The sequence below is a fragment of the Danio rerio genome, chromosome 1 (assembly GCF_052040795.2).
Source record: "Danio rerio strain M-AB ecotype USA chromosome 1, GRCz13ab, whole genome shotgun sequence".
NCBI lineage: Eukaryota > Metazoa > Chordata > Actinopteri > Cypriniformes > Danionidae > Danio > Danio rerio.
The window spans coordinates 18,389,210-18,413,080 of record NC_141021.1 but is presented as its reverse complement, the minus strand read 5'-3'; the positions used below and the strand labels follow the sequence as shown (position 1 = coordinate 18,413,080).

Sequence of the window (23,871 nt, the reverse complement as noted above, 5' to 3'; positions counted from 1 at the left end):
TTTCTGTAAATTACACAGTTATTTACTGTATTTCACCCAGTGTAATACTGCAAATTCCTTTTACGGTAAATAACTGTATTTACCGTTGCATTATGGGAATTTAGTGTGACGTCGAACAACATATACAGCGATGTACTGTATTTGTAAAAATTCGTGTATTATACTGTATTTTCCACAACTGCTTCAACGCCACCTTGCGGCGATTCGACTACTCTGCACCACATTTTGCCTGAGGACCCTGGAGCAATTCTGGAGGACAATTTATTAGTGTGCCTGAAGAACATACTGGATTTAACAAACTTTACTCTGGTAAGCTGAGGCAGTGTTTCATTTTACAGAATGTTTTGTGGACGAGAATAGAACAAAGTAAAGTATAAAGTTGGCTATTATTATTTTCTCTGGCTTGGCGTTATTTTGCCCATTTGAGAAATATATCATCTATTAAGATGTTACCTTTATTTAATTTATTACATTATACACTACTATTACTTTAAATAAGACTGTTTATGACTATTAGCCATTGTTCTCGTCATATCTTTTTATTTATTTACATAGGAACCGGTGTTGCAGCGGGTTTTGGTTTAGGAGGGAACCAGAGGTATGCAGACAGTTTTGGAGGACACTTAGAACGAGACAACGGTCCGGCAGAGAGTGTTTTCCCCCAGAAGAATATGAATGAAAGACCATCAAATAATCCAGGTAAAAGCGAGTCTGTCTGTGCTGACAACACTCGACATTGATTTGAGCACCTCTATTAGCATTTGTTTGCTCGGCAACATTGGCTGAAGCGATCTTAAAATGGTAATGTTAACTGTTAGCTAAACTGAGCTAAGTTTATACTGAATTGGACTCAAACTCATTTTAACGTGCAACGTTTAACTTATATTGATTAATACTATATATATTAGACGTTGTGAACTTATTTTTCTCTGGTTTAGAGTAACTTATAACGTTAGCTTGAGAAAATAACATCGCGACGTAACCTATAAGAACGTTAACGTAAATCTATACAATATGCATAGAGGTAAAGTTGGTTTTATATTCGCACATTCGTTCATTTAGAAGACTCTATACTGTTTACCATGTTACTTTGAATATTCGATCAGAATTAGCATGCCAGTATGACTTGAAATCAACATTAACACTGTTTATTTGACCGTGAGCATGTTGTACTTTGATAGTCATTAGCTGCTAAAATGATTTCGCTATTTAGAGTTTGCAAATAATACTTTTATGAAAATAAATTATTAAGGGGGAAGTCTGAATCTGCTAATATAAAACCAATTTTACCTCTATGCATTATGCTAATAACCACATTTTTGCTATTTATTGTTTGCTAATTATTTTTTATCACAACTCTTGACATTTGGTTTAACATAATTGTTACCATTATATATTTTTTCTGTTTAGATATGGCACTGGCACAGCAGCAGGTTTTGTCTGAAGAAACAAACAGCATTTCTGAGGAACATCTTGATCAGCACAGCCTTATGCTTAAAAAATAAGCAAGACCAGTAAGCAACCAAGGTAAACAAATAAAAAAAAGTTGTGTGGAGGTTGTGGATTGTAGCATGGTATTCTTATCTGTATTTTTGGCTTTTTTGTGGTCTCAATATAGAATACTGGGAGCCTGCCTGTGCAAACTGGACCTCATACAACAGTAAGTACTGTACATCTATTTGTTTCTCAATATAGTAACGTTACTTTTAATACCAAATGTGTCACATGTTTAGTTGCTAGCTAAATAAAAAAAATCTTTTCCCCTTTTTTATTAAACTATTTAGTAGGGTTTTTTTCATCTTTGTTTATAATATTTTTGAGCAGATTGAGGTCTGTCATGGGTCAGACATTTCAAAATACAATAATTAGTATTGGGATACATGCATTTGTCTATGTATTAAATGTCTTTTTCCCCATTTCATGTTGCCTAAATATTTTGTAATAAATAAAATAATACAAATTTTTATATAAATAATTCCAGAGGATGAAACAAAATGCACAGCAACAACCAGAGTGAGCCAGAAGATAGCAGGAGAAGTAGTGAAGAGAATGACAACCATGAACAACAGTGAGTTATCCTTCTTTCACCAGCTAACTGAGAACTTGGATTAGGTGAGACACTCTCAATAGTTGTATCAGTATTCAGTCAGTTTTAGTTTATTAGGAATACATAAAACAAATAGTCTAATCTGTCCTGCAGTGAATCAACCCATCACAAATGCTACAATGTTTTTGTAAAACCTTGTTAGGGAAAAAATAAACAGGACATTCTGGTTAGTTATCTTTTAAACATGGTAGTGAGCAGGTTATGAGCAGGAGCCAGTTGCTCAGTACCAGCTGAAAACTAGCCCAACCTAGCTGCCATGCTTCAAAATAATTAACCAGTATATGATTTATTTTTTTTAAACAAGCTTCTTCTATGCTTATGTTAGTCTGTTTCTCCTTATCCAGAGTTCTTCATAATCCGGGACTGGGCCAAATCCTGACCAGATGCTGTGGTGGTCATGGAGGAGTGAATCCTAAAAGACACACGTGATCAATGAGTTTCCGCATTGATCCAATGGGCCAGCCTGACCACCCGCTGGTGAACTTTCAAGCCTCCGGTGCCTAGACTGCGGCCTTGCACAAGTTTGGCTAGAGGAGAACTGGTCGTGCCCAACTGAGCCTGGTATCTCTCAAGGGATTTTATTCTACACTTTTGTCAGTTGGTGAAGTTTGTTCCATGCCACTGTCGCCACTGGATCACTTGGCTACGATTGGTGGATCGGTGGATTTGCTCTTGTGTTTGGACTTTCAGCAGTGACATTTACTGCTTCAATTCTGAAAACTGGACTGAAGCAGCTTCAATTTACAAGAACTTCTATGTTAAGCTGCTTTGACATCATTGATCTACATTGTAAAAGTGCAATAGAAATAAAGATGAATTGCATTTGAACATGTGAATTCAGACCTTGTTGAGCATTTGACACCAGAACTAGTAATATTTTAAAGTTGGGTTGTTTCTGAGTCGGCTAATAGTTACAAATATTTATTTTTCCAACAATATGCAATTCAGAAGTTTAAATTTTTATTGTACATGTATGTTCTAGTGCTTTGTGTGATTGATTTATTTTTAATGTGTTGATTTTATTGCTTAATGTAATTTTCACACATTTTCCTTAAATGCTTTAAGCATTATTAATGTTTTAAAGAATGGAATATTTTGTAATTGTGTCTGGTTTAATGTCAGTAGTACTTAGTACAATTGGGTTTTTTTTTTCTCAACAATATGCAGGTCAGACACTTAAATTAGTTTTGTACATGTATGTTAATGTGCTTTGTCATTTTCAATGTTTTTTTTCTTAAAATAAAATATTTTGAATGATTGAAATGTAATGTTTTTACACATTTTTAAGCTTGGGTTAAGCATCTCCAATGTTTTAAATAAAGAGTGTTTATTTTGTTAATATTTTGTAATTGTGTCTTTTTTAGGTCTATAGTATTAAAATAATATTAATAAAATTATATTATAAAATATTTAGGACAAAATTAAAAGGTTTACAGTAGCTAACTGTTAACTTAGGTTTTTACAGTAGTTAACCATTTTCAGACACTACGGTAACATGCTGTAAACGGATTTACAGTTGTATACTGTAAATCTAAAATACAGTAACTTACTGGCAACAGTGTTGCCAGTAAGTTACTGTAAAAACCCTTTGAAATGTCTAACAGTGTGGCATAAACTGTGATGAAAACACATTTACTGAACAAATTCCAGAATGCGCACTAAAAAAATTAATGTGACAATAAAAATGTGTGTGAATGGACTAACCAGCAGGCTGAGCATATTGTAAAACATCTGAAATGTTGTTTTGGTCATTCTAAAACACCTTAATCGTTTCTGTATTAGTGTTATTATATTATTAATTACCTCACAAATTGTCAAGAGCATCTGTGCTCCACGTCTCATGCCTTCAAAAGCCACCATGTGTTCATTGCATGTCGACATTGTCTTCTGAGACGCAAGTCATTTAATAAATAATCCAAAGATTCACGCAGCTTCTCCTGCTTCTATAAATTTCGTTTTTAATGTTGATATTTGGCACCAGTTAATCAGGAAGTGACGATTTTGTTCGCTTTGACTTATTGGATGGAAACGCTGCTTTATTCGCACATTGTATATCCCAAAAATTTAAGGTAATTCAAAACCATTTGAGGAAACCGATTTCAGCAAACCATTTATGTTCACAAACTAATCCTGAGTACTGTGAACTTAATTCATTTGAGTTGAAGTAATGAGGTATTTTATTAACTCATTACCTTCAACACTGAGTTCAAAACTCTTTTCAAATTAGTATAATTTACTTTCAGTCAATTTTGAGTTAACTACACTCATTTCATTTGATAAAGTTGACTGTTGGGTTTTACAGTGCACATATTATATGCGATATAACAGTTTTGCGCATGAAGTGAATTCGCATTTGTGGATGAAAACATAGCTAATGACTGTGTGTTTTGTGAATCTCTAGTTCCAAGGAATATTCACGGGCATCTTTGTAAACTTGTCTGATTGTAACTACAGGCATCAACCCATGGTTAGAAGCATGGATTCTTCCTATACATAAAGTTTGTAAATGACAGTCTCTCCAATTTTCTGGGAGCCTGTGGAGCTGTTTGCAGATTGTGTCTACTGTGTTTATTGTCTGTCATGGTCTCTTACCTACTCTTCACCACAATATAACTTTTCACTACTTGGTTTGACATTAAAAGCATATTTATTTCAAAAAGCCTTCAGCAAAGATGCCATTAGCAGTCAGAAATGGAGAGTGAGGCACAGTAACAGGACAGGTCCGTTGAGACCTTTGCTGATAAAACATATGTTTCTTGCATACCATAAAATTAGGTTCTCCTTCAATCAAATGAAATTGTTGTCTGTCAACCAAAGGCTATAATTTAACCATTCGGCCACATTTTGTGATTTTTAAAATTATTATTATTATGTGATTCAGTGATTTATTAATTCAGAATGTGTGCTGTGGTGTGAAGGTTTTGTATATTGTTATTTTTCTCCACAAGCAACACAAACTTAAAAGGGTAGCATAATGCAGGTTGTCATGTGCCAGTCTAGCAGCAGTTATTGTAATTAATGGGAATACTGCACTGTCTCGAAAGAAAAGGAGATTGAAGTTGCTTTGAACTGGACATGGTTGATGTTGCCAAATTGATTAGGATGAGTATTTCAGAAACCACTGAGTAAAAACTACACAGGGGCATTGGTAATACCAAAGATAAAAGGTACTGTAAAGGGCCAGACTTGTTTAAGCTGTTAAAAAACCAGCAGCAAGTCAAATTGCCATCTTTTACTGCTGAGTCCTGCAAAAGAGAATTTCTGAACAAACAATACAAATATCCTTGAAGCAGATGAGCTACAGCAGCAGATTCAATTCAATTCAGCTTTATTTGTATAGCGCTTTTACAATGTAGATTGTGTCAAAGCAGCTTCACATAAATGGTCATAGTAACTGGAACAGTGTGGTCCAGGTTTTAGTGTTTAAGATGCAAATAAACAAATAAAGAACTAAAAATATCAAACTGAAACTTCTATTCACATTAACATTGAATAATTGTGTCAGAATTTGGCACAAACAACACAGAGGCATGGATCCATCTTGCTTAGTATCAACAATGCATACTGCTACTGGTAGTGTCATTGTGTGAGGATTTTTTTTTGTCATAATTTGATTCCTTTGTACCAACTGAGCATCATTTACACAACCTTATGAGGACAGTGTGCCCATTGTGAGATGGCTACATCCAATAGGACAACATACTACAGAGATCAAATCATCTCATGCTGGTTTCTTAAAAATGAGTTCACTATAATCCGAAGGCCTTCACAGTCATTAGATTTGAATCCAACTGAGATACTCTGAGATATGGGGAATGGATGAATCGCATCAGTGATGTGCAGTCGACAAATATGCAGAAACTATGTTTTGCAGAAATACATTTGGATTAATATCTCTAAGGAATGTTTCCAATAAGCTTGTTAAATAAATGCTGCCAAGACTTAAAGGGTCATGAAACCTCCCTCTTTCAGTCCAGTTGCCATATTTTTGGGAAAAAAACTACTTAAATAGGCCTGAAATGTTGTGCGCAGAAAGTAGAGGAAAGAGAATGGAAGAGCAGGGCAGAAAGAAAAGTGCAACGGTTATCTGTTAGTGGCCCACACTGACTTTGACTAAAAATCTGAGTTAACAGATCAGAAAATGCAAGTTTTTTGTATTTAGAGTATTTTTTTTTTTATTTAGACACACATGTAAATGCTTTTAGGGGACAGAAAAACTCTAGGGCATGGAGCTTTTGAAAGTCATGTCTACCAGCGTTTGACACAATGGCCAATCAGCAGTGTTCAAGAGTCCACTCATCAGCGCTCCAAATGCACACAGAATATGCTACTATCATCACATTTTTATACATTTCAGTACAGACTTGTAGAAGTTGGTACTTTTGACAACACCACCGGGACCTCAAGCTATCATGAAAGCATAACTACTGTGCCTCAGTGTGGGGTCTCACAGCTTGACCGAATAATACAGTAGTTTTTCTCATAGATTAAGAAACTAGTTATATGAAGGGTTACGTTGAAAAACAAGATATATCCATTTTGAAAATTGTTGGTTATATGACATTATTATTTAAGACATCAACAGTCAAGTTCATTAACAATTTTTGTACATTAAACTATCACTTGAGCTCAGTGAAGGCCAGGAACATAATATTTTCAAATCCAGGATATTTTTTTTTTATTTTATGTCCATAAATAGTTCATAAATAAGTCAAAAACCAAGCCAAAATGCAACATATTAATCGAAACATTGTCAAACATCTTAAATTGGTTAAAAAAACTATATATTATAAATATATGGAATAATATATACAAAGATTGATTGATAATAAAAAGATTCTGAGTTAGATTTGGCCAGAATGTACACAACATAACAAAGTTCTAGACACTGTTGCACCGTGTCCGCGACACAAGCTCGTCATATTTAATGAATTATTTTACTGTAATAATAATAATAATAATAATAATAGCTTATTTATTGGTTGTTGTGAAAAAGCAAAACCGTTTTATTTTTCTCCATAACAACCTGTGCCCTTTTTGTTCCATTATAATAAATCAACAACAAAAAGAATTAACGTGAGGATTTAGGCTATAAATAATAGGTGCAACAGCATAAATAAATCTTCAGATAGGCTACTTAGCAACATGTAGGAAATTATTTAAAAAATAAACTTACAAATGACACAGAAAAGCACACAACCAGACTTTTCATATAAAAATAATAATTAGACGCAATGGGTCATGATTAAACGTGCACAGTCAATGTTATGCTACACCATGTAGATGTTAAACCCAAAAAATGAAAATAAGGTAGAAAAAGCTTAAAATTAGCAAGTTGTTCCCTACAATTAAAGCTATAAGATGTTAGGGTTATCTTAAATTATATTTAACGCTCGTATATCTGTAAAAAAAATGTTGAAAAATTTGTCCTGGGATCCATGGTGCTTAAAGAGATATTTATCTGAGAAATAAAAGAGAGAAAATAACCTCATCATTTACAATCCCTGATGTGGTTTTAAACCTCCGATATGTCATGCTTACTTGTTGTGAGGAATCCATTTAACTGCCATCATTTGTGTGGAAATGACAAAACATATATAAAAATGATAACAAAAATAAGCAATTTTACATTTTTACTTTTTATTATTATTATTTTATTAACAAGAATCAGCATGTACATTTTTCTTATACAACAAAATTACTTTACATTTCTTAACAACAAAGGAATAAATAAGAAAAAAAATTAAAAAAATAAATCAAATCAAATCACATTTATTGTCACATCATCAGCAGCACGTGTGTTATGATGAATAAAAGCTTAGCTGCTAGCTCGAGACAAATACAAATACAAATAGTGTAAAACAGAGACAGTGCAAAATACAACAACATACAACAGCACACTTCCAAAAAAACAGGACCATGTAAAATTGGCAGTGTTGACAGTGATATGTACAATAAATAGGTGTACCCATAGCTGTAGGCAGTATTGTTTTAAGTATGGATTGGTTAAAGTGCAGAGCATGCTACATATTGATGGTGTGCAGTGAGGGGTACGGAAGAGTCTGTGTGAGATGTGTTAAGTGTTCATCAGCCTGATAGTCTAAAGGAAGAAGCTTTCCTTAAGTCGCCTGATGCGTGACCAGATTCTGCGGGACCATCTGCCTGAAGCTAGCAGAGAGTAATGTCTATGGCTTGGGTGGATAGAGTCGCTGATGAATCTCTTGGCTTTCTTCATGCACTGTCTGGTGTGGATGTCCTGGAGGGAGGAAGGCTCACCTCCTACTATGCGTCCACCAATTTGCACAATCCTTTGTAGGCCTTTGTGATTGCTGCTGGTGCTGTTACCATACAAGGTGGTGATACAGCCAGTCAGGATGCTCTCCACAGTGCAGGTGTAGAATGAGCAGAGGATATTGGGACTTATTCCAAACCTCCTGAAACGCCCGAGGAAGAAGAGGCGTTGTTGTGCTTTCCTCGGCACTGCGTCTGTGGAGCAGTCCATGTCAAATCCTCTGCGATGTGGACTCCAAGAAACTTGAAAGCGCTGACTCTATCTACTGGCATCCCATTGATGGTGATAGGAGTGTGTTCTCTCTTCTCTCTCCTGAAATCCACCACCAGCTTCTTGGTTTTCCTAACAACACTGCGTCCAGTGTACACCTCCTCTCTGTAGGTTGTCTCATTATTATTGGTGATTAAGCCCACCACCAAAGAAAAGAAAAAAAACACAGAGGAGAGGGTACAAAATAATCAAATTGCATACAAATATATTACTCACAATTTACCAATTTTAGTTATTAACAAGAATAAAGCTACGGTCACACAAGAGTTTGTCTACGATATTCTGTCATGTGGCACTGTGGAAAGGGGCGAGAATAAACAAGATTATTAGGCATTACAAAAGCGAGCGATTGCTCCATGTTTTGAATTTCTGTCCAGAGAGGTCCTGTTTTGATCCTCTGTTGGTCTCACGCAGTCAAGTGATGCGTTTTCGCAGGTCAGAGTTCACTAAGCTTGAACTTTGCACCGCAGCAACCTGACCACGGGTTTCCGGTCTGATGCATTAGCGTGCATATGAATGGAAGTTTATGGGAAGAAAAGCCCAGTGTGACAGCAGCTTTATTAAATGCATTTTTACAGCTGCATGTTTTCAAAGTGTTCACAAATTTTAAGCGTACATCATTTAAAGAAAAAAATAAACTTTGCAGGTGTTTTCTAATCACTGTTTCATGAATGTGAGTGAGTTCTCGTGTTGAAGTAACCATCTCTAAGACTGTGAGGGTCGGAAGGGACTCCAGCTCCTTCTGCAGTTGGAAAGTTAAGACTATACTTTCAGTGATCATTTCTATAGCTCTTAACTAGGAAATGTATTTCTAAAGTGATTAGTCTTTCAAACCACGATGATAGTTATTGATACTCTTTTCTGAGCGTGATTCAGATGAATTTACTTTGTTGTGTCTTACAACATAGGAGGAATAGAGTATGAACTGAGTCGTTCTTAATAAAGATATCAATATTAGACTTAACCATTTATCAATACTTTTCAATAAAATTTATCATCATTGCTAACAATTATGGATTAGATCTTAGTTAATAAATTGTGAATTGGGCTGTATTTGATAAATAAAGTTCTGTTGTTGTTGTCAAACGAACAGTGATATAGGTGTAGACTTTAACAATGTGTATCTATATTTTGAATGATAAAATTTTTACCACATAGAGTAGAAGTACATTTAAGTCTACAATTTAACCACTAAAATGTTAATCAAAGAATATTTATTTAAGGTAAATCTATTGGTTGAAAACAAACCAAAAGTTGAGATTAATATGACGCGAATAAAAACAGTGAAGGGAAATTGGTAATACATATTTCATGGAAACCCCATCCTAAAGAAATATCTTATTAAACATAACATTATTATTACGGTAGTGATGGGAGAAAATAGCTTTTCAAAGCTTCGAAACAAACCAATGAGCTAACTGCATAGCTAGTGTTCTTCAGCCAATTATATACTTTCTGTAAAAGTGCTCCGATCACAGCGAACACGATTGTAAATTCCAAAAACGCACCATGCTGCCTTTATGTGAGATGTGTTAAGTGTTTATCAGCCTGATAGTCAGAGGGAAGAAGCTTTCCTTCAGCGGGCTGGTGAGTGATCGGATTCTGCAGAACTGTCTGCCTAAAGGTAGCAGAGAGAAAAGTCTATGGATTGGGTGGATAGTAGTGATGGGTCGTTCTATGAATCTTCAATATGACCAGAAACTACGAGTCCTCTCAGGGAGTGATTTGTTTATCCGCGCATGCGCACATTTGTGCAGGTGGTATCGTTCATTTCAAGTATTTTGAGTTGTTCATCACGGAAAAGCAGAAGCCAATCCTATGCGTTTAGAGCCGAAAAAAGAATTGATCCGTTCATCTCTCAAGTCCTCGGGTTTGAGTTATTCTGTCACGTGATGAACGAACGACTCAAGAACCAGAAGACTTGAAAGGTGAACTAATTATCATGGCTCCAATCGACTCAGACTCTGTACATTGGTCAAGATTATATGTGACTGTCAGTGTAACGTGAACAAAACACTGACATTTGAAGACATGAAGAGGTGAGCTGAGCAAAGAGACAAAAATACCTTCATAGACAAAAGAGCAGGTAAACATTGAATTATTATTTTCTCCTTCTTATAGTATTCTATTTATGACTTATTTGTCGTGTGGTCAACCTTTTTGGCTAGTTGTAGATGTGTTTGGAAATCACATACAAATATATTACACACAATTTACCAATTTAAGTTATTAACAAGAGTAAAACTACGGTCACATTAGAGTTTGTGTGTGCGATAATCTGTGTGGCGCAGTGAAAAGGGACGGGAATAAACAAGATTATTCAGCATTAAAAAAGAGAGCGATTGCTCCATGTTTTAAATTTCTGTCCAGAGATGTCATGTTTTGATCCTCGATTGGTTTCATGCAGTCAAGTGATGCGTTTTCGCAGGTCAGAGTTCACCAAGCTTGAACTTTGCACCGCAGCAACCTGTGAAACTTAAAGCATGACCCTGTGTTTCCGGTTTGACGCATTTGCATGCGAATGAATGGAAGTCTTTGGAAGGAAAAGCCCAGTGTGACTGCAGCTTTATTACATGCATTTTTACAGCTGCATGTGTGAAAGTATTCACATATTTTAAGCGTACATCATTTTAAAAACAAAAACGTTGGAGGTGTTACTTTTCTAATCACTGTTTCGTGCTTGTAAGTGAATGCTCGTGTTGAAGTAACCGTCACTGAGACAGTGAGGGTCAGAAGGGACTCCAGCTTCTTCTGCAGTTGGAAAGTTAAGACTATACTTTCAGGGATCATTTCTATAGTTGTTAACTAGGACATGTGTTTCTAAAGTGAGGAGTCTTCCAAACCACGATGATGATTCTTGATACTCTTTTCTGAGCCTGAATCAGATGCAGAGAAATGATTTAATTCATATCCTCTGTATCATTGATGATTGTTCCTTGTTGTCTCTTACAACATAGGAGGAAAATAGTATGATCTGAGTGGTTCATAATAAACATATTATTATCATACTTAATATTCTGTAAATGCCTGTTAATAAATATTTTCAATATTATAAACATTCATGGATTTTATGGTAATTAATAAATCATGAATTATGCTGTGTTTGATAATTAAAGCTCTGCTGTTTTTGTCAAGAGAATAATTATGTAGACTGAATAGGTATATAGCTATATAGTATAGGTGTAGACTTTAACAATATGTATCCAGTAATTTGTAACATTTTAATAATGTTTTGGCAAGTTGAACCAAATTAACAAAATGACTCGAAAAAAGATTTGTTCATCTCGATGAACGAGACTGAAAGGTCCGAGACAGTATAATGATCCGAACTTCCCATCACTAGTGGATCGAGTTGCTGATTATTCTCTTGACTTTCCTCATGCACTGCCTGGTGTAGATGTTCTGGAGGGAGGTTCATCCCCTACTACGCATCCAGCAGTTTGCACAATCCTATGTAGGCCTTTTTGTATTACTGCTGGTGCTGTTTCCATACAAGGTGGTGATACAGCCAGTAAGGATGCTCTCCTCAGTGTAGGTGTAGAACGAGCGAAGGATATGGGGGCTCGTTCTAAACCCCCTGAGACACCTGAGGAAGAAGAGCCATTGTTGTGCATTCCTCAGCACTGCATCTGTGTGAGCAGTCCATGTCAAATCCTCAGTGATGTGGACTCCAAGAAACTTAAAAGTGCTGACTCTCTCTACCGCCGTCCCTTTGATGGTGATAGGAGTGTGTTCTTTCTTCTCTCTCTTGAAATCCAACTCCAGCTTTTTGGTTTTGTTGATGTTGAGTGAGAGGTAGTTTTCTTGACACCACTGCGTCCAGTGTGCACCTCCTCTCTGTAGGTCGTCTCATCATTATTGACGATTAGGCCCACCACCAAAGAAAAAGAAAAAAAAAAACACAGAGGAGAGGGTACATAATTATCAAATTACATACAAATATATTACACACAATTTACCAATTTAAGTTACTAACAAGAGTAAAGCTACGGTCACACTAGAGTTTGTGTGTGCGATATTCTGTGTGGCGCTGTGAAAAGGGACGGGAATAAACAAGATTATTCAGCATCAAAAAAGCGAGCGATTGCTCCATGTTCTAAATTTCTGTCCAGAGAGGTCATGTTTTGATCCTCGATTGGTCTCATGCAGTCGAGTGATGCGTTTTCGCAGGTCAGAGTTCACCAAGCTTGAACTTTGCACCGCAGCAACCTGCGAAACTTAAAGCATGACCACGTGTTTCCGGTTTGACGCATTCGCATGCGAATGAATGCAAGTCTTTGGGAGGAAAAGCCCAGTGTGACTGCAGCTTTATTACATGCATTTTTACAGCTGCATGTGTTGAAAGTGTTCACATATTTTAAGCGTACATCATTTTAAAAACAAAAACATTGGAGGTGTTACTTTTCTAATCACTGTTTCGTGCTTGTGAGTGAGTTCTCGTGTTGAAGTAACCGTCACTGAGACATTGAGGGTCGGAAGGGACTCCAGCTCCTTCTGCAGTTGGAAAATTAAGACTATACTTTCAGGGATCATTTCTTTAGTTTTAAACTAGGAAATGTGTTTCTAAAGTGTGGAGTCTCCCAAACCACAATGACGATTCTTGATACTCTTTTCTGAGCGTGAATCAGATGCAGACAAATGATTTAATTCATATCCTCTGTATCATTGATGAATGTTCCTTGTTGTGTCATACAACTAAGGAGGAAAAAAGTATGATCTGAGTGGTTCTTAATAAAGATTTCAATATCATACTTAATATTCTGTAAATGCCTGTCAATGAAATATTCAACATTATTAACTTTCATGGATTTTATGTTAGTTAATAAATCATGAATTGTGCTGAGTTTGATAATTAAAGCTCTGCTGTTTTTGTCAAATGAATCATCATGTAGACTGAATAGGTATATAGTGTAAGTGTAGACTTTATCAATGTGTATCTAGATTTTAAATGCTAAAAATGTAACCACATAGAGTAGAAGAACACTTAAGTCTACGTTTTAACCACTAAAATGTTAATCGAAGAATATTTATTTGAGGTACATCTATTGGTTGAAAACAAACCAAAAGTTGAGATTAATATGACGCGAATAAAAACAGTAAAGGGAAATTGGCAATACATATTTCATGGAAACAACTTCCTTAAGAAATATCACATTAAACACAACATTATAATTACGGTAGTGATGGGTGAAAATAGCCTTTCAAAGCTTCGAAACAAACCAATGAGCTAACTGCATAGCTAGTGTTTTTCAGCCAATGATAAACTTTCGGTAAAAGTGGTCCGATCACACCGAATGCGATTTTACATTCCAAACAAGCACCATGCTGCCTTTTTTACTGACAAAAAAATTAGTGTGGTACTGACAAAAGTGGCGACTGAAACACATCTTCAAACTCTTCCAAACGTCAAGCACCTAAATGTCGCTTTTAGAAATACTGACCACTATATATTTAATCCAATAATAATTGCTTTGTTTTTTCAAAATCCTCGGATATGAGGATTCCATTTAACTGCCATCATTTGTGTGGAAATGATAAAACATATATAAAAATTATAACAAAAATAAGCAATTTTACATTTTTACTTTTTATTATTATTCTTTTTATTAACAAGAATCAGCATGTACACTTTTCTTATACAACAAAATTACTTTACATTTCTTAACAACAAAGGAATAAATAAGAAAAATAAAGAAAGAAAAATAAATCAAATCACATTTATTGTCACATCATCAGCAGCACGTGTGCTATGATGAATAAAAGCTTAGCTGCTAGCTCGAGACAAAATACAAATAGTGTAAAACAGAGACATTGCAAAGTACAACAACATACAACAGCACACTTCCAAAAAAACAGGACAATGTAAAATTGGCAGTGTTGACAGTGATGTGTACAATGAACAGGTGTACCCATAGCTTTAGGCAGTATTGTTTTAAGTATGGATTGGTTAAGGTGCAGAGCATGCTACATATTGATGGTGTGCAGTGAGGGGTATGGAAGAGACTGTCTGAGATGTGTTAAGTGTTCATCAGCCTGATAGTCTGAGGGAAGAAGCTTTCCTTCAATTGGCTGGTGCGTCACCGGATTCTGCAGAACCATCTGCCTAAAGGTAGCGGAGAATAAAATCTATGGCTTGGGTAGGTAGACTCGCTGATTATTCTTTTGGCTTTACTCATGCACTGCCTGGTGTAGAAGTCCTGGAGGGAGGGAGGTTCATCTCCTACTATGCGTCCAGCAGTTCACACAATCCTATGAAGGCCTTTGCGATTGCTGCTGGTGCTGTTTCCATACAAGGTGGCGAATGGAAGTCTATGGGAGGAAAAGCCCAGTGTGACTGCAGCTTTATTAAATGCAGTTTTACAGCTGCATGTGTTGAAAGTGTTCACTTATTTTAAGCGTACATCATTTTAAAAACAAAAACGTTGCAGGTGTTACTTTTCTTATTACTGTTTCATGCATACGAGTGAGTTCTCGTGTTGAAGTAACCGTCACTAAGACAGTGAGGGTCGGAAGGGACTCCAGCTCCTTCTGCAGTTGGAAAGTTAAGACTATACTTTCAGGGATCATTTCTATAGTTTTAAACTAGGAAATGTGTTTCTAAAGTGTTGAGTCTACCAAACCACGATGATGCTTCTTGATACTCTTTTCTGAGCATGAATCAGATGCAGAGAGATGATTTAATTCATATTCTCTGTATCTTTGATGAATGTTCTTTGTTGTGTCTTACAGCATAGGAGGAAAAGATTATGAACTGAGTGGATCTTAAAAAAGATATCAGTATCATACTTAGCCTTCTTTTAATACTTGTCAATTTATTTTATTAATATTGCTAGCAATTATGGATTTGCTCTTAGTTAATAAATCATAAATTAGGCTGTTTTAGATAATTAAAGTTATGCTGTTTTTGTCAAACAAACCGCGATGTAGGTGTAGACTTTAACAATGTGTATCTAGATTTTGTATGCTAAAAGTATTACCACATAGAGTAGAAGTATGCTGAAGTCTACATTTTAACAACTAAAATGTTAATCAAAGAATATTTATTTAAGGGTCAGCTATTGGTTGAAAACAAACCAAAAGATGAGATTAGTATGACGGGAATAAAAGCAGTAAAGGGAAATTGGAAATACATATTTCATGGAAACCACATCCTAAAGAAATATCACATTAACCACAACATTGTAATTATGGTAGTGATGGGTGAAAATAGCCTTTCAAAGCTTCGAAACAAACTAATGAGCTAACTGCACAGCTAGTGTTCTTCAGCCAATGATAAACTTTGTGTAAAAGTGCTGGCGAGGCAGTGGCGCAGTGGGTAGTGCTGCCGCCTCACAGCAAGAAGGTCGCTGGGTTGCTGGTTTGAACCTCGGCGTTTTTGTGTGAAGTTTGCATGTTCTCCCTGCCTTTGCGTGGGTTTCCTCCGGGTGCTCTGGTTTCCCCCACAGTCCAAAGACATGCGGTACAGGTGAATTGATAGGCTAAATTGTCCGTAGTGTATGAGTGTGTGTGTGGATGTTTCCCAGGCATGGGTTGCGGCTGGAAGGCCGCTGTGTAAAAACTTGCTGGATAACTTGGGGGTTCATTTCGCTGTGGCGACCTCGGATTAATAAAGGGACTAAGCTGACAAGAAAATGAATGAATGAATGTAAAAGTGCTCCGATCACAGCGAACACAATTTTAAATTCCAAAAATGCAACATGCTGCCTTTATGTGAGATGTGTTAAGTGTTCATCAGCCTGATAGTCAGAGGGAAGAAGCTTTCCTTCAGCCGGCTGGTGCGTGACCGGATTCTGCAGAACTGTCTGCCTAAAGGTAGCAGAGAGAAAAGTCTATGGCTTGGGTGGATATTAGTGATGGGTTGTTCATGAACGATTTGTTCATTTTGAACGAATTTTCAATATGACTCAGAAACTACGAGTCCTCTCAAGGAGGGATTCGTTCATCCGCACATGCGCACATTTGTGCAGGTGGTATCGTTCATTTCAAGTATTTTGAGTTGTTCATCGCGGAAAGGCAGAAGCCAATCATACGTTTAAAGCCAGAAAAGAATTGATTCGTTCATTTCTCGAGTCCTCGGGTTTGAGTTATTCTGTCACGTGATGAACGAACCACTCAAGAACCAGAAGACTTGAAAGGTGAACTAATCATCATGGCTCCAATCGACTCAGACTGTGTACATTGGTTCAGATTATATGTGACTGTCAGTGTAATGTGAACAAAACACTGACATTTAAAGAGATGAAGAGGTGAGCTGAGCAAAGAGACAAAAATACCTTCATAGACAAAAGAGCAGGTAAACATCTAATTTTTTTCTCCTTATAGTATTATATTTATGACTTATTTGTCGTGTGATCAACCTTTTTTGCTAGTTGTAGATGTGTTTGAAAGTAATTCGTAAGATTTTAATAATATTTTGGCAAGTTGAACCAAATGAACCGAAAAAAGATTTGTTCATCTTGATGAAGGAGACTGAAAGATCTGAGTCAGTTAAATGATCCGAACTTCCCATCACTAGTGGATAGAGTCGCTGATGATTCTCTTGGCTTTCCTCATGCACTGCAGTGGTGTAGAAGTTCTGGGGGGGAGGAAGGTTCATCTCCAACTATACATCCAGCAGTTCGCACAATCCTATGTTGGCCTTTGGGATTGCTGTCAGTGCTGTTTTCATACAATGTGGTGATACAGCCAGTCAGGATGCTCTCCACAGTGCAGGTGTAGAAAGAGCGGAGGATATGGGGGCTCATTACAAACCCCCTGAAATGCCTGAGGAAGAAGAGGCGTTGTTGTGCCTTCCTCAGCACTATATCTGTTTGAGCAGTCCATGTCAAATTTTCAGCGATGTGGACTCAAAGAAACTTGAAAGTGTTGATTCTACCCGTGTCATTTTAATGGTGATAAGAGTGTGTTCTTTTTTGTCTCTCTTGAAATCCACCTCCAGCTTCTTGATTATGTTGATGCTGAGTGAGAAATGGTTTCCCTGACACCACTGCGTCAGAGTGTGCACCTCCTCTCTGTAGGTCGTCTTATCATTGTTGGCGATTAGGCCCACCACCAAAGAAAAAAAAATAAAAATAAAAAAAAACACAGAGGAGAGGGTACATAATTATCAAATTACATAAAAATATATTACGCACAATTTACCAACTTTAGCTATTAACAAGAGTTGTAAAATGCATTTTACAGCTGCATGTGTTCAAAGTGTTCACATATTTTAAGCGTACATCATTTTAAAAACAAAGACGTTGCAGGTGTTATTTTTCTAATCGTTGTTTCGTGCATGTGAGTGAATGCTCGTGTTGAAGTAACCGTCACTAAGACAGTGAGGGTTGGAAGGGAGTGCACCTCCTTCTGCAGTTGGAAAGTTAAGACTATACTTTCAGGGATCATTTCTATAGTTCTTAACTAGGAAATGTGTTTCTAAAGTAATGAGTCTCCCAAACCACGACGATGATGATTCTTGATACTCTTTTCAGAGCATGAATCAGATGTAGAGAGATGATTTGATTCATATACTCTATATCATTGATGAATGTTCTTTGTTGTATTTTACAACATAGGAGGAAAAGAGTATAAACTGAGTGGATTTCAATAAACGTATCAACATCAGGTTTAACCTTCTGTAAATATTTGTTAATAAATTTTGTTGACAGTGATATCAACAATTGATTCAACATGAATTAATAAGTTGAGAACTTTGCTATATTTAATAATTAAAGCTCTATTGATCTTGTCTAACAAATTACTTTATAGGTGTAGACTTTAACAATGTGTATATAGATTTTGAACGCTAAAGTTGTTACCACATAGAGTAGAAGTAAACTTGAGTCTATAATTTAACCACTAAAATGTTGATCAAAGAATATTTATTTATGGTAAATCTATTGGTAGAAAACAAACCAAGAGTTGAGATTAGTATGACGCGAATAAAAGCAATAAAGGGAAAATGGAAATTCATATTTCAAGGAAACCACATCCTAAAGAAATATAACATTAAACACAACATTATAATTACGGTAGTGATGGGTGAAAATAGCCTTTCAAAGCTTCGAAACAAACCAATGAGCTAACTGCATAGCTAGTGTTTTTCAGCCAATGATAAACTTTTAGTAAAAGTGCTCCAATCACAGTGAACGCGATTTTACATTTCAAAAACGCACCATTCTGCCATTGTGTGAGGTGTGTTGTGTTCATCACCCTGATAGTCAGAGGGAATAAACTTTCCTTCAGCCGGCTGGTGCGTGACTGGATTCTGCAGAACTGTCTGCCTGAAAGTAGCAGAGAGAAAAGTCTATGGCTATGTCTACGGTATTGTTCATTTCATGTATTTTGATTTGTTCAATGCAGAAAGGCAGAAGCCTATCATATGTGTTTAGAGCCGGAAAAAAAATTGATCTGTTCATCTCTCGAGTCCTCTATTGGTTTTGAGTCATTCGTTCCTCACGGGCCAATCATATGCGTTTAGAGCCGGAAACAGAATTGAACCATTCAACTCTCGAGTCTTTGTGTTTGAGTCATTCTGTCATGTGATGAACGAACGACTTAAGAACCAGAAGACTTCAAAGGTGAACTAATCATCATGGCTCCAATCGACTCAGACTGTGTACATTGGTTCAGATTATATGTGAATGTCCGTGTGACGTGAACAAAACACTGACATTTAAAGACATGAAGAGGTGAGCTGTGCAAAGAGACAAAAATACCTTCATAGACAAAAGAGCAGGTAAACATCTTATTATTTTTTTCTCCTTCTTATAGTATTCTATTTATGACTTATTTGTCGTGTGATCAACCTTTTTTGCTAGTTGTAGATGTGTTTGGAAGTAATTCGTAACATTTTAATAATATTTTGGCAAGTTGAACCAAATGACTCGAAAAAAGATTTGTTCATCTTGATGAAGAAGACTGAAAGATCTGAGTCAGTTAAATGATCCGAACTTCCCATCACTAGTGGATAGAGTCGCTGATGATTATCTTGGCTTTCCTCATGCACTGCAGTGGTGTAGATGTTCTGGGGGGGAGGGAGGTTCATCTCCTACTATACATCCAGCAGTTCGCACAATCCTATGTTGGCCTTTGGGATTGCTGTCAGTGCTGTTTCCATACAAGGTGGTGATACAGCCAGTCAGGATGCTTTCCACAGTGCAGGTGTAGAATGAGCAGAGAATATGGGGGCTCATTACAAACCCACTGAGACGCCTGAGGAAGAAGAAGCGTTGTTGTGCCTTCCTCAGCACTGTATCTGTTTGAGCAGTCCATGTCAAATTTTCAGCGATGTGGACTCAAAGAAACTTGAAAGTGCTGATTCTACCCATGTCATTTTGATGGTGATAAGAGTGTGTTCTTTCTTCTCTCTCTTGAAAGCCACCTCCAGCTTCTTGATTTTGTTGATGCTAAGTGAGAGGTGGTTTTCCTGACACCACTGCATCAGAGTGTGCACCTCCTCTCTGTAGGTCGTCTTATCATTGTTGGCGATTAGGCCCACCACCAAAGAAAAAGAAAATTAAAAAAATAAATAAAAACACAGAGGAGAGGGTACATAATTATCAAATTACATAAAAATATATTACGCACAATTTACCAACTTTAGCTATTAACAAGAGTTGTAAAATGCATTTTACAGCTGCATGTGTTCAAAGTGTTCACATATTTTAAGCGTACATCATTTTAAAAACAAAGACGTTGCAGGTGTTATTTTTCTAATCGTTGCTTCGTGCATGTGAGTGAATGCTCGTGTTGAAGTAACCGTCACTAAGACAGTGAGGGTTGGAAGGGACTGCACCTCCTTCTGCAGTTGGAAAGTTAAGACTATACTTTCAGGGATCATTTCTATAGTTTTTAACTAGGAAATGTGTTTCTAAAGTAATGAGTCTCCCAAACCACGATGATGATTCTTGATACTCTTTTCAGAGCATGAATCAGATGTAGAGAGATGATTTGATTCATATACTCTATATCATTGATGAATGTTCTTTGTTGTATTTTACAACATAGGAGGAAAAGAGTATAAACTGAGTGGATTTCAATAAACACATCAACATCAAATTTAATCTTCTCTAAATATTTGTTAATGAATTCTGTTGACAGTGTTATCAACAATCGATTCGACATGAATTAATAAGTTGTGAACTTTGCTATATTTGATAATTAAAGCTTTATTGATCTTGTCTAACAAATTACTTTATAGGTGTAGACTTTAACAATGTGTATATAGATTTTGAATGCTAAAGTTATTACCACATAGAGTAGAAGTAAACTTGAGTCTATAATTTAACCACTAAAATGTTGATCAAAGAATATTTATTCATGGTAAATCTATTGGTAGAAAACAAACCAAGAGTTAAGATTAGTATGACGCGAATAAAAGCAATAAAGGGAAAATGGAAATACATATTTCAAGGAAACCACATCCTAAAGAAATATCACATTAAACACAACATTATAATTACGGTAGTGATGGGTGAAAATAGCCTTTCAAAGCTTCGAAACAAACCAATGAGCTAACTGCATAGCTAGTGTTTTTCAGCCAATGATAAACTTTTAGTAAAAGTGCTCCAATCACAGTGAACGCGATTTTACATTTCAAAAACGCACCATGCTGCCATTGTGTGAGGTGTGTTGTGTTCATCACCCTGATAGTCAGAGGGAATAAACTTTCCTTCAGCCGGCTGGTGCGTGACTGGATTCTGCAGAACTGTCTGCCTGAAAGTAGCAGAGAGAAAAGTTTATGGCTATGTCTATGGTATTGTTCATTTCATATATTTTGATTTGTTCAATGCAGAAAGGCATAAGCCTATCATATGTGTTTAGAGCCGGAAAAAGAATTGATCTGTTCATCTCTCGAGTCCTCTATTGGTTTTTGAGTCATTCGTTCCTCACGGGCCAATCATATGCGTTTAGAGCCGGAAACAGAATTGAACCATTCAACTCTCGAGTCTTTGTGTTTGAGTCATTCTGTCATGTGATGAACGAACGACTTAAGAACCAGAAGACTTCAAAGGTGAACTAATCATCATGGCTCCAATCGACTCAGACTGTGTACATTGGTTCAGATTATATGTGAATGTCCGTGTGACGTGAACAAAACACTGACATTTAAAGACATGAAGAGGTGAGCTGTGCAAAGAGACAAAAATACCTTCATAGACAAAAGAGCAGGTAAACATCTTATTATTTTTTTCTCCTTCTTATAGTATTCTATTTATGACTTATTTGTCGTGTGATCAACCTTTTTTGCTAGTTGTAGATGTGTTTGGAAGTAATTCGTAACATTTTAATAATATTTTGGCAAGTTGAACCAAATGAACCAAATGACTCGAAAAAAGATTTGTTCATCTTGATGAAGAAGACTGAAAGATCTGAGTCAGTTAAATGATCCGAACTTCCCATCACTAGTGGATAGAGTCGCTGATGATTCTCTTGGCTTTCCTCATGCACTGCAGTGGTGTAGATGTTCTGGGGGGGAGGGAGGTTCATCTCCTACTATACATCCAGCAGTTCGCACAATCCTATGTTGGCCTTTGGGATTGCTGTCAGTGCTGTTTCCAGACAAGGTGGTGATACAGCCAGTCAGGATGCTCTCCACAGTGCAGGTGTAGAATGAGCAGAGAATATGGGGGCTCATTACAAACCCCCTGAGACGCCTGAGGAAGAAGAAGCGTTGTTGTGCCTTCCTCAGCACTGTATCTGTTTGAGCAGTCCATGTCAAATTTTCAGCGATGTGGACTCAAAGAAACTTGAAAGTGCTGATTCTACCCATGTCATTTTGATGGTGATAAGAGTGTGTTCTTTCTTCTCTCTCTTGAAAGCCACCTCCAGCTTCTTGATTTTGTTGATGCTAAGTGAGAGGTGGTTTTCCTGACACCACTGCATCAGAGTGTGCACCTCCTCTCTGTAGGTCGTCTTATCATTGTTGGCGATTAGGCCCACCACCAAAGAAAAAGAAAATTAAAAAAAAAAATAAAAACACAGAGGAGAGGGTACATAATTATCAAATTACATAAAAATATATTACGCACAATTTACCAACTTTAGCTATTAACAAGAGTTGTAAAATGCATTTTACAGCTGCATGTGTTCAAAGTGTTCACATATTTTAAGCGTACATCATTTTAAAAACAAAGACGTTGCAGGTGTTATTTTTCTAATCGTTGTTTCGTGCATGTGAGTGAATGCTTGTGTTGAAGTAACCGTCACTAAGACAGTGAGGGTCGGAAGGGACTGCACCTCCTTCTGCAGTTGGAAATGTAAGAGTATACTTTCAGGGATCATTTCTATAGTTCTTAACTAGGAACTGTGTTTCTAAAGTGATGAGTCTCCCAAACCACGATGATAATTCTTGATACTCTTTTCAGAGCATGAATCAGATGTAGAGAGATGATTTGAATCATATGCTCTGTATCATTGATGAATGTTCTTTGTTGCATCTTACAAGGGAGGAAAAGAGTATAAACTGAGTGGTTTTTAATAATTGTATTAACATCAGATTTAACCTACTGTAAATATTTGTTAATGAATTTTGTTGACAGTGTTATCAACAATGGATTTGACGTGAATTAATAAGTTGTGAACTTTGCTGTATTTGATAATTAAAGCTCTATTGATCCTGTGTAATGAATTACTTTATAGGTGTAGACTTTAACAATGTGTATCTAGATTTTGAATGCTAAAGTTGTTACCACATAAAGTAGAAGTAAACTTGAGTCTATAATTTAACCACTAAAATGTTGATCAAAGAATATTTATTTAAGGTAAATCTATTGGTAGAAAACAAACCAAGAGTTAAGATTAGTATGACGCGAATAAAAGCAGTAAAGGGAAAACGGAAATACATATTTCATGGAAACCACATCCTAAAGAAATATCACATTAAACACAACATTATAATTACGGTAGTGATGGGTGAAAATAGCCTTTCAAAGCTTCGAAACAAACCAATGAGCTAACTGCATAGCTAGTGTTTTTCAGCCAATGATAAACTTTTAGTAAAAGTGCTCCAATCACAGTGAACGCGATTTTACATTTCAAAAACGCACCATGTTGCCATTGTGTGAGGTGTGTTAAGTGTTCATCACCCTGATAGTCAGAGGGAATAAACTTTCCTTCAGCCGGCTGGTGCGTGACTGGATTCTGCAGAACTGTCTGCCTGAAAGTAGCAGAGAGAAAAGTATATGGCTATGTCTATAGTATTGTTCATTTCATGTAT

At 36.4% G+C, this 23,871-nt stretch overlaps 1 long non-coding RNA gene, 6 other non-coding genes and 1 pseudogene across 8 annotated transcripts; all 8 read left to right on the top strand.

Annotated features, from left to right (window-relative positions):
• Positions 1–646: 646 nt before the first annotated feature.
• LOC147846776 (uncharacterized) lies at positions 647–3,446 on the top strand. Of its 2 annotated transcripts, none has more exons than XR_015476466.1 (5): positions 647–699; positions 1,411–1,527; positions 1,619–1,660; positions 1,982–2,068; positions 2,452–3,446. It is a non-coding gene; the product is annotated as an uncharacterized LOC147846776 (long non-coding RNA). The 2 variants fall into 2 exon arrangements; XR_015476467.1 differs by having other exon boundaries at positions 1,982–2,112.
• Positions 3,447–9,427: 5,981 nt separating this feature from the next.
• LOC137489988 (small nucleolar RNA U3) lies at positions 9,428–9,603 on the top strand (annotated as a pseudogene).
• A 1,833-nt stretch (positions 9,604–11,436) lies between these two features.
• Positions 11,437–11,652, top strand: LOC137489986 (small nucleolar RNA U3). Its single transcript, XR_015477308.1, has one exon. It is a non-coding gene; the product is annotated as a small nucleolar RNA U3 (small nucleolar RNA).
• Positions 11,653–13,179: 1,527 nt separating this feature from the next.
• Positions 13,180–13,395, top strand: LOC137489991 (small nucleolar RNA U3). The gene has a single exon (XR_015477313.1). It is a non-coding gene; the product is annotated as a small nucleolar RNA U3 (small nucleolar RNA).
• A 1,818-nt stretch (positions 13,396–15,213) lies between these two features.
• Positions 15,214–15,429, top strand: LOC137489989 (small nucleolar RNA U3). The gene has a single exon (XR_015477310.1). It is a non-coding gene; the product is annotated as a small nucleolar RNA U3 (small nucleolar RNA).
• A 2,604-nt stretch (positions 15,430–18,033) lies between these two features.
• Positions 18,034–18,252, top strand: LOC137489987 (small nucleolar RNA U3). Its single transcript, XR_015477311.1, has one exon. It is a non-coding gene; the product is annotated as a small nucleolar RNA U3 (small nucleolar RNA).
• Positions 18,253–20,470: 2,218 nt separating this feature from the next.
• On the top strand, positions 20,471–20,686 carry LOC137489992 (small nucleolar RNA U3). The gene has a single exon (XR_015477309.1). It is a non-coding gene; the product is annotated as a small nucleolar RNA U3 (small nucleolar RNA).
• A 2,228-nt stretch (positions 20,687–22,914) lies between these two features.
• LOC137489990 (small nucleolar RNA U3) lies at positions 22,915–23,127 on the top strand. The gene has a single exon (XR_015477312.1). It is a non-coding gene; the product is annotated as a small nucleolar RNA U3 (small nucleolar RNA).
• Positions 23,128–23,871: the final 744 nt, after the last annotated feature.